Genomic DNA, 9,313 nt, shown 5'->3' with positions numbered 1-9,313 from the left:
TCCACGTCCTGACTAGAAGCCAACATTACATATCATGGCCTGGAAATCCTGCCAGCAGCAGTCCTCTGTGCTAGGAAAGCTCAGCCCAGGCAGGCACACAGTACATGGCTTCAGTCTGGCCAGTCTAGGAAAGAAACAGCTTCTAGAGAAAGAAAATGAGAGTCCTTATGGATTTTCAGTTACTATAACACAATAGGTGCACTGAGTGATTTATGAAGAATAGAAGCTTATTTTGGCACCTAGTTTGGAGGCTGGCAAATCTGAGAGCATGGAGCAGCATTTACCAATGTCTGGTGAGGGCCTTGGTTTAAAACCCATGACAGCGAAAGGCAGGCGGGTGCATTCAAAATACATAAAGCAGAGGCATTGTTGCCCTTCCTAGCAACTTATCCAGAGGTAATTAGGTCCACCCCAACCCTCCTCTGTCCTCAAAAAACTACCCCAAGCTTTCTTAATGACCCAATCATCTCAACATCCTACCTCCCAAGACTGCTACCATGGTGACCAAGCATTCAGCAAGAGCTGAGAGGAAGAACAACATTGGAACCACAGTGCAGAGGATGAGGAATCAACGTTGGCTACATAGCTGCTTTGCTCTTCCCCTCAGCCCAGAAATTCAGCTTCTCTCTCCTCTTTCGAAAAGGCTGGACCTGAAACCCTACTTCCTGTCTCTTCAGTTGGATGCTTGATATGGAGGCAACCCCTGCTGCTTCCGGCCAGGGCTCTGATGAACATAGCCTCTGAGGAATGAACGCTGCCTCATCAGATGACTGTCTTCCAGGCTCTTATTTCTCTTTATCATGCCATTCAGAACAGGTGGACATGTGTCACTTCCTCAGGGCCTGGTCCTCTGTGCTTCCAGTGCTGCGTGACTGAGGCCAGGAGCCTCGTGGCTGATCTTGTCACCCTTGGCATGGACTCCTTAGTAGGACCCACTCATCTATACTGACGGGTGCCAGCATGGCAAGAGTTGATTGTATACATGTCACTTAGCGATTACCTCTGCAGGACTTTTCCTTTATTCAGAGACAGAGTTACGTTCTGTAGATCAGCGTGGCCTGGAAATTGACTCGTAGCTTAGTCTGGCTTGAGTTTGTGATCCTCCTGCCTCACCTTCACGAGTCCCAAGGTTCAAAGTGTGTGCCGCCATGCTTGATCCTTCAGTAGGATTTCACCCATAACAAACGCGCTTACAACTGAGCAAGTCAAGTGAAAGCTGTTCTTTCAATGCAGCACTGAAAGTTCGTACTGCTCAGTAAAGCGGCAGATATCCTCACATCTGGTTCATCTCTTCAAGGATTCCACACATCCGCCTGGTTAGGTCGGGACATTACCGTGCATCCTTGTGTCTGAGAATGTCATAAATATCCTCCCACATGCCCAGAAATGCTGGGGAAACTGGAACCACACAGCACACCATTGTGGTGTCTTAGGTGTCAGGCCCCATTTTCTTGTACTACTCTCTTATTTAGCAAAATCAGGTTTTCATCCCTTCGGAGCCAGCTGTCTATACCCTAGCTCTCTGCGACGAAAGATCTAGGGAAGCAGGCATGAATGGTGAATTTGAATTTTCTTAAAAGTACCCATTTCACATGACTCCTTGTAAGTCATTTTCATGGGGCGTGGGGGAGTTTCCTGTTATTTACTATCTGTCCAGGATAAACAGATTCTCCAGCATCTCCCGGCTCAGCCAGCAGTGGCTTTGGCTGTCTGGGCTGGAGCCAGGACTATGACTCACCTGGAATGGACCCTGCCTGTCTGGCACTGCAGAGTCACAGAAGCTGAGTCCAAGAAGTCCTCATAGGCTGCCATCTGATTAGTTAGAGAAGGGAGCTAGAGGCATCTATGCCTGCAACCCCAAGACATGGAAGTGGCCTCTTGCTACCCCTAGCCTCTGAGTGAAGGGCCTCAAAGGACAGCAGGAAGGCAATAGTACCCTGTGTGCCAGCACAGACATGTGCAAGGGTAGGTCTGCTGACTCATGGACAGATGCAGACAGTCGGAGAGAGACAGATTTAGGAAGAAGCTCCTGTGGGTTTTAACAGGGACAGAGATTCCTGTGTCTATGGCTTCCATACCTGACAGAGCGGTTCTGTCACCCTTAGAAAGGGGCCTGTTGATGGCGTTTGTAGTCAGCTGTTCTCTGTTTCCTAAGCTGTACGGCCCCAATACATCCTCTGTCCACGTATTCTTGTCTTTTGAAGGGTGTTGTATGAATGGGAGTCATTTTGTGCGAAATCTTCCAAGTTCAAACTTTCAGTAAGGGGGAACCTCACTGGCTTAGCTTTTGGTGAAGGCATTATGGCAGATGTCATCACAGTGATGGGATCAAGTGTGGAAGGAAGAGATTCAGTCCCTTAGGGGTTCGAGTTGGTATTATGAGATATCCCCACCCCATTGTTCAGAAGTCCAAGATGCCTACCCTCATCCCTTTCAAAGGCATTGCTTCAGTGTTCAGTGACTTAAGCACCTCACACTGGAGACTCTGGTCTCTTGAGAGACAAACCGTGTCAAATCCTGGCAGAGTCTCTCCACGCAGAGTCAACTGCTCTCCAAGGTGACTGTCCATTGAGGTATAGAAATGGGGCTTTGTGACCCATTTTCAAGAGAGGTCCAAAGGCAGAATCGAAGGGATGTGCCTGTGTACCTATGCTCCAGATACCATGATGCTCAGCAATGATGTCACCGACATTTGCAGGCGGCATCCTTGAGCTCCTCTGAGGTGGGCCTGGCAGACCTCATGTGTATGTTCTGCTGACTTTCTAGCTGGGCCCATTTAAGAATTGTTTAGGTTTTACAGAAATTTTTTTGAGAGATGTTTAATATTCTTTGTTTGATATTATACATAAGCTACACTAAAATGCCATTCCATAAGTCAAAGACAGCATTTTTAGATACAGAGAATTCTAACTAAATTGGAACAGTCAAAAACAAAAAACAGACAATTGCTTTGTTATCTTTAATGGTTTTGAGTTAGTATTCTCCATCTTGATGGACCATTATGAACTAAACCTAGTTTTATCTTTAGAAGGGGAAGCAGGAAAACCAAACCAACAACAACAAAAAGAAAAAAAAAAAACAAAAAACAAAACAAAACAAAACAAAACCCAAAAGCACAAAAACAACAAAAAGGAAAAACAAAACAAAACAAACAAAAAAAACAACTAAAAAGAAGGAGAAGCAGGGATGGTGTACCGGAATCGCTGTCTTTAATAAGGTTATGTTCACTGAGCTAAAAGCCAGTTTTGCTTAAATATGAAACATTTGGATAGCCATTCATGATCTGAATTCTGGTGTGTGTAATCAATTAAGTCATAACATCTACAACCACAGAACAGTCCTGTTTTATAATCGAGACAGTGGCTACTGTTCAGTATAATTTAGTATAATTTAGAAATAAGCCACCAAGTATAATTTAGAAATAAGCCACCAAGCCTGCCCTGTCTCTCTTTTTCTCAGGGCCAGCAAAGGTCATTTCTGTTTCAGGCTGCACTGTTGGGAACTCTCCTCAGATCTTCCTTCACAAGGCTCCTCTGCCTGTTGAATGTGGAATGTGTGTGATTGAATCCAGGGCTTGACCTGTCTTAAGTTCTGCTACCCTTCCTTCTTCCCTTCTTCCGATCCTGGAATGTTCCTCTCCTGAGGCACCTAGAAAATAAATCTTTTACTTATCTTTCCAATAGACAAGAGTCTCTCTCAGTCCACGGTGATGTGGAGCTGGCTGTGTAGAACAGGCTAGCCCCAAATATATAATCGTCCTTCCTCAGTGCTGGGAGTAGATGTATAAGCCACTATACCTGACTTTAAAAAAAGAATCTTTAACACTCTGGCACCAATCCAAAACCCAACAGCAACAAACTTAAAAAAAATTCTAACTGAGGGAGTTAGAACATCTAAGTGAGATGTAGCTCCTGTAACCAGGAGTGGGTGCTGGGGTTGTGCGGATTGGATGTTCCCTCCACATGCTTGTTGGCTGCAGAGGGCAAAGAACTGTGGGGCTTCTTGAGATGATAAAGCGTTGAGCCGATCCTTCTGCGTCACTGTTGATTCTGAATCTGGGAATACAGGAGTGTCAACTCTAGGTCCACAGAACCAACAAACTGGTCAAGATATTTGGTTTGAGTGGAGAAGGAAGTTGTAAGGTGGCTGGACAAAATTTAGGGAGTGTTTCTCTCAACCCCTGCCCCCTCTACCCCCAAACATTAAGGTCTCACTGTGGACTTTTTGGCATTTCTGCAGTCTAAGGTGTCTAAGATCCTTCCCCAATACCTGCTGTGTCGCTATTTTCTCTAAACTGAAACATTCATTCCAGGCAGGAGGGAATCTCCTAAACAAAGCCTCTAAGAAGCATGAAGATCTTCCATGAGTCACAGGAGTCCAGCCACCGTTATAGAAGCAGGAACAATTGCTGGGAAGAAGAGGCTCTCTAGGCATCTGAGCTGCCTGCCAGAGATAGGTTTTTCTGTGATGCTGCTGCTTTTGAGTCACCCGGGCTCTTGTAATAACCCAAAGAAACCCACTGACTTACTAAGCTAGAATTGAGCCAGTTCTTTCTTCATTCTGTTGTCAATGTCTGGTCTGTGGTGAGTAGACATTTTTCCACATCTCACCATAAAGTCATGTAGCAGCTCCACCAAAGCATCATACCCAGTATGGGGACCCACCCCTTACGAGGCAGGAGGATGGGGTCCCACCACCCCTTATGAGGTAGTCGCTAGTTTCCCGTCTTCTGTTCAACATAAATATCATCTTTGGTCTCAAACTGGTTGGTGAGTAAAGGGCAGAATTAACACACTTACTATTGTAAGAATGTAAAATTTAAACTAACTAACTAACTAACTAGCTAACTAACTAACTACCTAATGATTTGCAATTAACACCAAATCCAAAGGGAAAACTAGAGTATAATTACACCTTACATGACTTTGGCATTTTTTCCAGCTTAAAGCATATAAGAAAAAAAAAAAGGGGTGAATTAACTAAGACTCAATTAAAAAAAATCATTTTATGAGCCTTTTGTTTTTCTCACCAAAATGTGGCTTCCCAGACCCTAAGTAAAAGCAGCCAAATGTCTTCTAGAAGTAACGACGTCCTTTTCACCAGCAGGTGAGTTGATTACACCTGTCAGACCATCCGAGAGCAGAGGGCAGAAGCCCAGGCAGGACGTTCTGAGGTTTGAGCTTATGTTTGCTTCACACAGAAGGTCTGGTCCCTTCTACATTTGATGTCCAGTTGATAAAAGGGTCTGGTGGTCCCATCTTACCAGTGGCGCAGAGAGCTAGAGGTCTCTGGTGGAGGGGGAAAGGGGCAGAACCTGAGGGGCGCGTGCAGTGCCCATCCTGGGTGACTCACTGCAGCCTGCCGAGCTGCTCCACTCACTGCCCCTTGGTCTCTGCCAAGCCTGTGTAGTCACCTGATCAATGATTTCTCCTTGGTTGTGAAGTCCAAACCTGCTGGAGCTTGCAGAATTGATGAGTGTGTCTGGGCAGCCTTGATCTTGGAGGGTCCAGCACGTCCTCCGCCTGATCATTTGCAGCTAAGAAGCTGCCATTAGGTTCAGACAATGTATGCCAGGCTTAGCTTGAGAAAGGCCGGAAGGCCATGCCGAAGTGTGTGAGCAGGTGGTTCAGACCCTGCAGCAGAATTGTGCTACTTTATCTCCCCTGGTGTCCATGTGCAGCCTTGGCAATCCTGATGGGCAGATAGTGGGGAGCATGGCTTCAAATGGTTCCCTGTGACATGTGGGCAGCAGCAGAGGGAAGACTGTAGAGAACACTATAAATCTGAGGTGCAGTGTTCTGAAAAGCTGCCATGGAAGGGAAACTGTCTCACCTGAGCATTTAAAACAACTGATTATTATTTCCTGGACTGGAAGACAGCCAGAAGAATGAACCAGTTTTCAACCCACACTCCTGCTCCTCACTCAGGGACATTTGGGAGTGTCCATCCCCCTGCTGCTATAAAACAGAAACACATAATCCAGAAACAAAGCAATGTCAGTCAGACAAGGCCCTGGAAGCCTATGAATGGTAGTTTATGGAAGGAGCATGGCAGGCAGGTTGAGCCTGAATCCAGGGATGGAAAGCACTCTCCTTTGGCATTGGCCAGCTCCTGTTTCTGTTACATACCCAAGATCATCGATTTATAAAGAGAAGAGGTTTGAGGTGGGCCTGTAGCTTGGTGATAGCAGCGCCTGCTCAGCATGCCTGAGGATGGAGGTTTATTCTCTAGAACTGTCAAATAAAGAAACAAACAAATAAAAGAAGAGGTGATTTGGGCCCAGTCTCTGATGGGTTGGTCCAATTGCTCTGGAGTGTGGAGAGAAGCACCATGGAAGATTGTGTGTTGTCACCCACCTTATGGTTGGAAAGACAGGTGAGAGAAGGAGATTGCAGCCCTCCTCTCTTCGATGGTCCCTCAAGTAATCTTCTTGCCCATTTCCAATAGAGAAAAGCCCTTATTTAACATCTCGACTTCTGAGGGACATTCCAGTTCCAAATCACAGCACCCTCCATTTTGGAAGGGATCACTTGTAATCAGCTGGACACCACAGAGGCCTCAGTTGTGGGAAGGTGATAGAGGCATAAGTAGTCATGGCCTTGGAAAGGAGGCCTCTGTGTTGTGCTGTAAGTCATAGCCTCTGTCCCTGCAACCCATGACTTTTGTACAGAAGCCCACTGAGCAACAAAGATGACGTCACAGAGCAGGGTGCCCCAATCTCCCTGGGTGTCTCATGCCTCCTCCCAGAGTTCTTTTTGATGAGTGAAAACCATGCCTCCAAAAGTCTCAAGATATCTGAGCGATAAAGCCCCATACTTTCCTATAGGTACATCTGTCACGGAACTCCTTGCCATTAATCTTCAAATCCTATTCCATTCGCACAGATGCAGCTGGTTCTGAGTCTGCTATTTAGTCATGGCTCCAGCAGGAAGACAATTGCCAGAAAGGTAAGGTTCTGTCCTGGAGGATGTAAGTTAGAGCTGGAATCGGTCACTGCTGCCCATGGGGTTGGAATTAGTCATCACTTCCCATGAAATATCCACGGCCACCATAGTCTGGGACAAGAGTGGCCTGGTCAGTAGCTTTCATTGCTGCTATGCTTCATAAATGAAAGACTGTGCTTTCCTTGCTTTCCTTTCCCACCTTAGGCCCCGTCTGGAATCTTCCTAAGGAGGCTCTGGGATCTTACCAAGCTGAAAGCTAAGACTCTTGGAAATGATGCAAGCCACTGAATCAACACAAATAAAGTCATTCAGTACTCTACTGACTGGGGAACTGGATCTTTTATTAAAGAAGAAATAGCTTTATTTTAAAAACCAAATAGTAGGACCAGGAGGATAATGTGTGGAACCCAGGGGCCTCTCTTTGGAGGCTTCAGTGAAGCATTGTCCCCACATAAAAATTAATAGCAAACTAGCATCCAACAAATGGCTTTTGAAGATCTTTGAGGACCTTCAGGAATGGAAGTTCGGATTATCCATCAAGAAAGAGCCCAACAAGAGCAAAGGAGACATGGGCCAGCCACAGAACAGGGAGCTTAGGAATAGTCCAAGATGCAAGGAGCTGCAGAAGAGGCCTACTCTCTCTCTGTGTGGTACGCATATGTGTGTGTAGACACACGTCTACAAATCTATGGCTCCCTATCTGCCTGCTGAAAACTACAGCATATGTGGATCCAATATCCTGGAGAAAGGTACCCCCATGGTCAGACGTTTTCTTGAGCGGCTCTCCTCTAGACTGTGCAGTATAACAACAACACATAACATTAGTTTTAGGCCTTTTCAGTCTAATGACTTGAAGTCTGCAGGAGATGTGCAAAGGCTCTGTGCAGACACTGTCACTTTATATAAAGAATTTGAACATCTGCGGCTTGTGACACTTGACGGGGTGCTGGGACCAGCCCTTCTGACACGGGGGACAACTGTCCACTGTCCACACCGTGAGGGCATGGCGGGACACATACAGTGCTTGCTGCACTTTCTGCCACCGTCGTCCTGGTGACGTGGCTTCCCTTACCAGCTGCAACTTGTTCCAGTGTTCCCTCCATATAGAAGAATCTTTCAGAGATTATCAACAACTTGTGCTCAGATGCCAGAGCCCAGCTCTGTGAGCTGTGTCCTCTGGGCCCCACTGGCCAGAGCCCCAGCTGAGCAGGGTTCCTTCAGGTCTGGGCCAGTAGAATCTGTCTCCTCTTTCCTTGTGTGATGCTAGGGACTGAACTCAGGGTCTTCATACTAGGCAAATGCTTTATTATTTTTTTAATTTTTATTTTTTACAATTTATTCACTTTATATCCTGATTGCAACCCCTCCCTCGTCTCCTCCCATTCCCACCCTCCCTTCCTCTTTCCTCCTATCCCCTTCCCCTAGTCCACTGAAAGGGGGAGTCCTCCCCTGCCATCTGACCCTAGCTTATTAAATCTGCCTGGATCCTCATCCTCTGTGGCCTGTCAAGAGGAAGAGCCACCAGGGGAAGGTGACCAAAGAGCAGGTGACTGAGTTCATGTCAGAGAGAGCCCTTGCTCTCCTTCCTTGGGGACCCACATGGAGACTGAGAGCCTATTGCTTACATCTGATCAGGGACTCTAGGACTTCTATGGAGAGGTCCTTGGTTGGTGCATCAGTCTCTGCAGGACCCCCTGGGCCTAGAGTTTTTGGCTTTGATGGTCTCCTTGTGGAGCTCCTGTCTCCTCCAGGTCTTTCTGTCTCCCCCCTTCTTCCATAAGATTCCCTGCACTCTGCCCAAAGTTTGGCTGTGAGTGTCAGCATCTGCTTTGATCCCCTGTTGGGTGGAGCCTTGTGGAAGACCTCTTTGGTAGGCACCTGTCCTGTTCCCTCTCTTCTATCACTTCTGGTGTCTATCCTGTTTGCCATTCTGAATGAGATTTAAGCATTCTCCCTAGGGTCCTCCTTGTTGTTTAGCTTCTTTAGGTCTGTTGATTTTGTATGGTTATCCTATATTATATGGCTAATATCCACTTATAAGTGAGTATATACCATGCGTGTCTTTCTGTTTCTGGGTTACCTCACTCAGGGTGATCCTTTCTAGTTTCATCCATTAGCTTGCAATTTTCATGATTTCCTTGTTTTTAATAAATGCTTTATTATTGAGCTACAGCTGTGCAATGAAGCTGCCTCTTGCAGGCTTTTCTCTGTGACCTCTGCTCCCTGTTTCCGTTTTTAGTCTTCTCATATTAGCTTGACTAGTTCTCCATATTAAAAATCTCTCTTTAAAATAACTGAGATGCCAGGTGTCATGGCAGACACCTTTAATCCCAGCATTCAGGGAGGCAGAGGCAGGCAGATCTCTGTAA

The sequence above is a fragment of the Meriones unguiculatus genome, chromosome 14 (genome assembly GCF_030254825.1).
Source record: "Meriones unguiculatus strain TT.TT164.6M chromosome 14, Bangor_MerUng_6.1, whole genome shotgun sequence".
In the NCBI taxonomy this organism is placed as follows: domain Eukaryota; kingdom Metazoa; phylum Chordata; class Mammalia; order Rodentia; family Muridae; genus Meriones; species Meriones unguiculatus.
The sequence above is the reverse complement of the archived record's forward strand: the minus strand, read 5'-3'. Positions refer to the sequence as shown.